The sequence below is a fragment of the Mirounga angustirostris genome, unplaced genomic scaffold, assembly GCF_029215605.1.
Source record: "Mirounga angustirostris isolate CCGP_5_RB_7025 unplaced genomic scaffold, mMirAng1.0.hap1 SCAF_16, whole genome shotgun sequence".
NCBI classification, from domain to species: domain Eukaryota; kingdom Metazoa; phylum Chordata; class Mammalia; order Carnivora; family Phocidae; genus Mirounga; species Mirounga angustirostris.
Genome location: NW_026991724.1, coordinates 49,150,854 through 49,157,936, shown reverse-complemented (window position 1 = coordinate 49,157,936; position 7,083 = coordinate 49,150,854). Strand labels below are relative to the sequence as shown.

Below are 7,083 nucleotides of genomic sequence, written 5' to 3'. Positions count from 1 at the left end.
ATTTATATCAGCTATGGCCATTTGGTCTAACATATGATTCAAATCCAACATTTCCTTGTTGACATTCTGTCAGCATAATCTATCCATTGTTGCACTGTTACCTATTTCTCTCTCCAGATCTTATTTGCTTAATATAGTTAGGTGGTCCAATGTTTGGTGTGTAGATATTTATGACTGTTATATCTTCTTGATGAATTGACCCCTTTTTCATTATATAATGACCTTATTTATCTCTTGTTCTCGTTTTGGCTTAAAATCCATTTTGTCTGATATAAGTATAGCTACCCCTGCTCTTTTGGTTTCAACTTGCATGGAATATCTTTTTCCAGCCATCACTTTGATCCTATGTGTGTCCTTAAAGCTGAAGTGAGTCTCCTACACATCATGTTGTTTGATCATTAAAAAAAAAAAAAAAAAAGTCCATCTGGCCTCTCTAGGCCTTCTGATTGGATAATTCAATCCATTTACATCTAGAGTAATTATTGATAGGATAAGGACTTACTAATGCCATTTTATTTTTTCTGGTTATTTTGTAGTGGGCTATTCCTTTCTTCCTCTTTTGCTACCTTCTTTCAAGAATTGGTGATTTTTCTGTAGTGGTATGTTCTGATTCCCTTTTTTATCTTTTGCAAATCAACTCTAGACTTTTGCTTTGTGGTTACTATTAGGCTTACATAAAACATCTTAGAACAGTCTATATTAAACAGATAACAACTTAACTTGGTCATATTCAAATACTTAACCCTTCCCCCCACTTTTATGTTTTAATGTCACAATTTACCTCTTATATTTTGTATTCATTAACAAATTATAGTATCTACAGTTATTCTTATACTCTTGTCCTTTAACCTTTATACTATAGTTAAGGGGTTAACACACCACCATGCTAAGATATTGGAGTATTCTGAATTTGACTATACATTTACCTTTGCCAGTGTGTTGTATATTTTCATATTTTTTCATATGTTACTAGGTAGCATCATTTTATTTCAGCTTGAAGAACTCTTTTTAGCATTTTTAATGCAGGTCTAATGGTGATGATTCCTTCAGTCTTTGTTTATCTGGGAAAGTCTTTCTCTTTCATTTCTGAAGGATATCCTTGTCAGATAAAGTATTCTTGGTTGGCAGGGTTTTTTTTTTCTTCTTTCAGCCTATCACAGAAGTAAAATGGCTCTTTATCACATCATAGCAAGGATGTACAATCAACATGATTTATGACTATTTTTTTAAAAGATTTTATTTATTTATTTGAGAGAGAGAGAATGAGAGACAGAGAGCACGAGAGGGGAGAGGATCAGAGGGAGAAGCAGACCCCCCGCTGAGCAGGGAGCCCGATGTGGGACTCGATCCCGGGACTCCAGGATCATGACCTGAGCTGAAGGCAGTTGCTTAACCAACTGAGCCACCCAGGCACCCTATGATTTATGACTATTAATGTTGACCTTGATCATCCAGATGAGGTAGGGTTTGTCAGGTTTCCCCATTATAAAGTTTCTCTTCTTTCCCCCTTTCCATATTGTACTCTTTGGAAGGGAAGTCACTGTGTACCCCAAACTGAGAAAACGGGGTGTTATGCTCACCCCCTTGTGGGCAGAGTAGCTACATAATTTTTTGTGAATATTTCATTTTTAAAAAATTGTTTATTTAAATTCAATTTAGTTAACATATAGTGTATTATTACTTTCAGGGGTAGAATTTAGTGATTCACCAGTTGCATATAACACCCAGTGCTCATTACATCAAGTGCCCTCCTTGATGTCCATCATCCACTTACCCCATCCCCCCATCCACCTCAACTCCAGCAACCCTCAGTTTCTTTCTTATAGTTAAGAGTCTCTTACAGTTTGCCTCTCTGTTTTTATCTTACTTTTCCTTCCCTTCCCTTATGTTCATCTCCTTCCCTTCCCTTATGTTCATCTGTTTTGTCTCTTAAATTCCACATATGAGTAAAATCATATGGTATTTTTCTTTCTCTAATTTATTTTGCTTAGCATAATACCCTCTAGTTCCATCCACATAATGGCAAATGGCAAGATTTCATTCTTTTCGATGGCTGAGTAATATTCCATTGTATATATATACCACATCTTCTTTATCCATTCATCTGTTGATGGACATCTGAACTCTTTCCATATTTTGGCTATTGTGGACATTGCTGCTATAAACATCGGGGTGCACGTGCCCCTTCAAATCACTATTTTTGTATCCTTTGGAGAAATAGTAGTGCAATTGCTTGTTCATAGGGTAGTTCTATTTTTAACTTTCTGAGGAAGCTCCATACTTTTTCCCAGAGTGGCTGCAGCAGTTTGCATTCCCATCAACAGTGTAAAAGGGTTCCCCTTTCTCTGTATCCTCACCAACAGCTGTTCTTTCCTGTGTTGTTAGTTTTAGCCATTCTGACATGTGTGAGGTGGCATCTCATTGTAGTTTTGATTTGTATTTCCCTGATGATGAATGATGTTGAGCATTTTTTCATGTGTCTGTTAGCAATTTGTATGTCTTCTTTGGAGAAATGTCTGTTCATGTCTTCTGCCCATTCCTTGAGTGGATTATTTGGTTTTGGGGTGGTGAGTTTGATAAGTTCTTTATAGATACTAACCCTTTATCTGGTATGTCATTTGCAAATATCTTCTCCCATTCTGTAGGTTACCTTTTAGTTTTGTTGGTTGTTTCCTTTGCTGTGCAAAAGCTTTTTATCCTGATAAAGTCCCAATAGTTCATTTTTGCTTTGTTTCCCTTGCCTCTGGAGACATGTCTAGCAAGTAATTGCTGCAGCCACAAAGAGGCTGCTTCCTGTGTTCTCTAGGATTTTGATAGATTTGTGCCTCACATTTAGGTCTTTCATCCATTTTGAATTTATTTTTGTGGTGGTGTAAGAAAGTGGTCCAGTTTCATTCTTTTGCATGTAGCTATCCAATTTTTCCAACACCATTTGTTGAAGAGACTGTCTTCTAGGAATATTTCATTTTTTTTAAAGATTTTATTTATTTATTTGAGAGAGAGAATGAGATAGAGAGAGAGAGCATGAGAGGGGGGAGGGTCAGAGGGAGAAGCAGACTCCCTGCTGAGCAGGGAGCCCGATGTGGGACTCGATCCAGGGACTCCAGGATCATGACCTGAGCTGAAGGCAGTCGTTTAACCAACTGAGCCACCCAGGCGCCTGGAATATTTCATTTTTTAATGCTAGTATAGTGTTGTTTTTTACTTTCAGTTTCTAATTTTGTACTTATCTATTTCTCCTTTCAATTTCGATCATTTTGCTTCATTTATCTTGTAGCTATGTTGTTAAATAAAACACATTTGGGATTGTTAGGTCTTCTTAGTGAATTGATCCTCTATAATTGTGTAATATCCAACTTTATCTCCACTAATTTTCCTCATTCTATAGTCTAGATCATCTGATACTAACGTAAGCATATCATTTATATTTTTTTGTTGTGGCAAAATATATCTAACATAAAATTTACTATTTACCCATTTTTTTTTTATTTTTGAGAGAGAGAGAGAGAGAGAGAGACAGAGCGGGGGGGGGGGAGGAGCAGAGGGAAAGGAAGAAAGAGAATGTTAAACAGATTCCACACTCAGTGCAGAGCCCAATGCAGGGCTCAATCTCACAACCCTGAGATCATGGACCTGAACCTAAATCAAGAGTTGGACACTTAACCAACTGAGCCACCCAGGCGCCCCTACTATTTATCCATTTTTAAGTGCAAAATTCAGTAGCATTAAGTATATTCACACTATTGTGCAACCAGCACTACTATCGATCTTCAAATTTTTCATTTTCTCATACTGAAATCTGTACCCATTAAACAATAACTTTCCATCCTCCCTCCCCCCGGCCCGTGGTAAGCACTGTACATTCTGTGCCTATTTGACTATTTTAAGTACCTCATATAAGTGGAATCATGCAACATTTGCCCTTTTGTGTCTGGCTTATTTCATTTAGCATAATGACTTCAAGATTCATCCATATTTTAGCATGTACCAGAATTTCATTCCTTTTTAAGGCTGAATAATATTCTATTGTATGTATTCACCACAATTTGTTTATCCATTCATCCATTGACAGAAATTTGGGTTATTTCCACCTTTATGGGCTACTGCGAATAATGCTGCTATGAACATTGGTGTACAAATATCTGAGTCCCTGCTTTAAATTCTTTAGTTTATATACTAAAGGTGGAATTGATTAATCAAATGGTAAGTCTATGTTTAATTTTTTGAGGAGTTGCCATACCATTTTCCACAGAAGCAGTACCTTTTACATTCTAACATGCACAAGAGTTCCAGTTTTCCACACTCAAGCCAACACTTGTGTCAGCTATCTTCTGATTCATGTCTTCATGTGCACATTTTTTATCATTTTTTTTTCAATCTCTCTATATCATTATATTTAAAGTGATTTTCCTGAAGACAGCATATAGTTGGGTCATCTTTTTATAAACAATAGGACAAACATTGTCTTTACTCACGGTGTTTAGACTTTACATTTAATTATTGATATGGTTTGATTTAGGTTACCATTTTATTACTTTGTCTTTTTCTGTTCCTATTTTTCACATTTTCTGTCTTCTTTTGGATTGTTTGTATATTTTTGAGTATTCCTATTTATTTACATATTGTCTTTAAAGCTTTATTATTTTGGTTTGGTTTTTTTGTTTCCTGTTTGCTTGTTTTAGTGTTGATCTGGGAAACTTTACATGTATATATACATATACGTAACTTTTTGTGGACTACTTTGAGTAAATATTTTATGACTTGACATAAAACACAAAAGCCTTGGGAGACCCAGAGTTGACACAGAGACACCTGAATTAGCTTTAGCAGAAGAGAAATGGAGGAGCCATAGAACATTAAGGATGAATTCAGGAAGACCCAAGGCCACTGAGAACTTGCTTGCTCTCTACACTATTTTCCAAGGAGAGGTTCGTATGGTGACAGACTATGGAGGCTTTATCAAAATCCCATGCTGTCAGAAGCAAGCTCTGGGTCATCAAACTCCCATGTCATCCTGTCGCATGGAAAAGCCCTCTGAAATAGATGTCAGAGACAAAGTGTGGGTGAAGCTTATTGGCCAAGCAATGAAAAATGATAGGATAAAAGTATCCCTCTCCATGAAAGTCATCAACCAAGGGACTAAGAAAGACCTCGACCCCAACAATGTTATCACTGAGCAAGAAGAGAAGTGGAGGGATGCCTGGATGGCTCAGTCAGTTAAACGTCTGCCTTTGGCTCAGGTCATGATCTCAGGGTCCTGGGATCGAGTCCCTCATTGGGCTCCTTGCTCAGTGGGGAGCCTGCTTCTCCCTCTGCCTGCTGCTCCCCCTGCTTGTGCTCTCTCTCTCTCTCTGACAAATAAATAAATAAAATCTTAAAAAAAAAAAAAAAACACAAAGAAGAGATGTGGAGGTGGTCCTTCCAGGATTACACTGGACAGATCACCCTTGAGGCTGTCCTGAACACTACCTGCAAGAAGTGTGGCTATAAAGGCCACTTTGCAAAGGATTATTTTATGCAACCAGGAGGCACCAAATATTCTCTGATACCTTATGAGGAAGAGGGGAAGGAGGAGGCAAAGTCAGCAGAGTTTGAGAAGCCCAACCCCATGAGGAATTCTTCTAGAAAAAGAAAGAAGAAAAAGAAACATAGAGGCAGGAAGTCATCTGACCCTGACAGCTTAGACTATGAGAATGACACAGGTAAGAGGGCAAGATAAACATCAAAAGACAGCAGGGCATTGAAGGAGGAGGAGGAGGAGGGAAAGAGGAGGAGGAGGGGAGTGGGAGGGGGAGGAGGAGCACAAGGTGTGGGAGTGAGAGTAGAGGGGGTGGTTGAGAGAAGGAAGAACCAGGAGTTTTGTACCTTGAAGCCCTGGCCCCTATCCACTGACTTCTTGCCCATGGGAGATGTCTTCCCCTCATGCAGCAGGCAGGTTTGGGAGTTAGATGTCAAAAGCATCTGCCTGAATGAGTTTTTGTTAATTTATCATTCCTGGTCCCTTTGCAAGTGACTCCTGCAGCTCACCCATTCATTCACTCAATTGCCTTCATTCAGCAGGAGGTCCTACTACCCTCTCCAGCTGCCACTGGCAAAGCCAGATTCCTGCACAGGAGTCCAGACTATAGCCACAGGTACTGCTATGGAGGCAAGTCTGGCTGTAGTTGGAGGACAGAGTGATTGTTGGGTCTGTCCTGGGTTGACTGGTGAGTGATCTCTGCGGTATCCAACACAGGGGCCAAGGGAGACCAGCAGGGTGAGGGAGAACATGGTAAAAAGTGGTGCTCACTTTTTCCATCCCCTCCCTAACATGATTCTACCATGCTACAAGTGACAGCCAGAAAACCATTGTTTCCAGTGACCACGCTTATGTGTGACATTCTGCCAGAAAACTGAACCAGACAGCTCAAGTCAAGATCATTGCTTTACTTTCTATTTACTACTGTTATGAGTCAATTGGTTCCACTTCAAGTCTCTGCTTAAATTCCTGGCACTAAAACAAAACAAAAACAAACAACAAGAACAAAAACATGGAAGCCTTACAACTATCCAAGTCCTTTTCTCATCCCCCTCTATGTTATAGTGGTCATATGTATTGTATCTACGTACATTTAAAAACCAAGCAGACATTATGATTTTTTATTCAAACATCATGCATATGTTAAAGAACTTAAAAGGGGAAATACTGTATTATATTTACTTAAATATTTAGCATTTCTGTTGCTTCCTGAGATTTTTCATCTGCTATCATTTCTCAACATTTCCTTTAGAGTAGGTCTGCTGGTGATGAATTCTCTCAGTTTTCCTTCATCTGAAAATGTCTATTTTGTCTTCACTTTTGAGTTTTTTTCCTGGCTTGACAATTCATTTCTTTCAGCACATTTAAGATGTTGCTCCACTGTCTTCTCACATACATGGTTTTTAATTCAAAATACACAGTGATGTGAAACATTGTTCTCCTATTTATAATGTATAATTTTTTCTACATGTTTTTAAGCATTTTAAAAGTTCACCTTTGGACTTTTATAGTTTAACTATGATAAGTCTGATGATTTTGATTTTAACATGTTTGGGTTTTATTGA

At 38.2% G+C, this 7,083-nt stretch overlaps 1 pseudogene; it reads left to right on the top strand.

Annotated features, from left to right (window-relative positions):
* Positions 1-4,288: 4,288 nt before the first annotated feature.
* On the top strand, positions 4,289-7,083 carry LOC123855742 (zinc finger CCHC domain-containing protein 17-like; annotated as a pseudogene).